We start from the raw sequence: 1,288 nt of genomic DNA on the forward strand, positions 1-1,288 counted from the left end.
TGGAGGATCTTCCTCAGTCTCTCCTCCTCTCTGTGTATCTGATTTTCCAATAAAAATAATATTTTTTTAAAAAAAGAAAAAGAATGGAGAAGAAACCACTTCCAGTGAATTACAACAATTAGGGCTACCAGGCTTGGGTTATCTTTAACATTTATCTTATCTACCCAAAGGACATAGCTAGAAAGCTCTTCCATTCACTGGTTCACTTCAAAAATTTCTGCAGTGGCTGAAGCTGAGCCAGTGCAAATCCTAGAACCTGGAACCCCACCTGGTCTCTGATATGGTTGGCAGGAGCCCAAATACTAGGACCATGTCCTTTTTCCCTGGTGTATTAGCAGGGAGCTAGATTGAGCCTTCAACTAGAACTCATGTGCAATGCTAGCCTCAGATACAGTCCCACCCACAGGGCCACAGTGCCAGTCCCAAGACTACCAAATTTAACCCAACATTCAGAATAAAATCCTAAACAGCCGTGACTTTCTGGAACAATAGCCATCCTCACCACACAGACTTCAATCTCTTCCTGCCTAGGGACAACACTCAAAGAGAAGAAACTTAAGGATCTGATTTTTAAGAACAGTAGTAAGGGCTCTAACAGGGACATAAATAGTGTTAATGGCCTGGGCTATTTGGATAGTCAGAGTAAAGGGTATAAGAAAGAATAGAAGCCAAAGACTAGAAAAAAGGGCAGACCAGATAGGGAAGGGACCTTAATTGTAACTGTTTAAAACAAGGTTTATCGCTTCTTGGCCTTTTGGCTAAGATCAAGTGTAAAATAAGATTTATTAGCAGACACTGGCATTCCTGCTATGCTTATTTGTTTATGTTTAAAGATTCATCTTTATAATAAAGGCAGGTTTATGGAGAGGAGAGAAAGATCTTTCATCTGCTGGCTCACTTCCAAAATAGCCGCAATGGCCAGAGCTGAGCCAATCTGAAACCAGGAGCCAGGAACTTCTTCCATATCTCACTTGGGTACAGGGTCCCAAGGCTTTGGGCCATCCTCTACTACTTTCCCAGGCTATAAGCAGGGAGCTGGATGGGAAGTGAAGCAGCCAGGACATGAACCAATGCCCAGATGGGATCATGGTACTAAAGGCAATCACATCTTCCTTAGAGTGCTCAAAGTGAGCCTTGTCTGGTCAAGACCAGAGAAGGTCTCCCCAAAAAGCCGTTGAACTTATCTGGACAATAAGATGCTGGACTCTATGCTTGGTATATGCTTGCAATGAAGGAGTCTCAATTGAACTTGAACTGTGGTCACGCAACAAGGTGGAGGAATCCACCA

At 43.1% G+C, this 1,288-nt stretch overlaps 1 pseudogene; it reads left to right on the forward strand.

Annotated features, from left to right (window-relative positions):
• The first annotated feature begins 738 nt into the window (after positions 1-738).
• LOC121147656 lies at positions 739-939 on the forward strand (annotated as a pseudogene).
• Positions 940-1,288: the final 349 nt, after the last annotated feature.

This window comes from Ochotona curzoniae, unplaced genomic scaffold, assembly GCF_017591425.1.
Source record: "Ochotona curzoniae isolate NIBS_2020 unplaced genomic scaffold, NIBS_Ocur_1.0 scaffold_4506, whole genome shotgun sequence".
NCBI classification, from domain to species: domain Eukaryota; kingdom Metazoa; phylum Chordata; class Mammalia; order Lagomorpha; family Ochotonidae; genus Ochotona; species Ochotona curzoniae.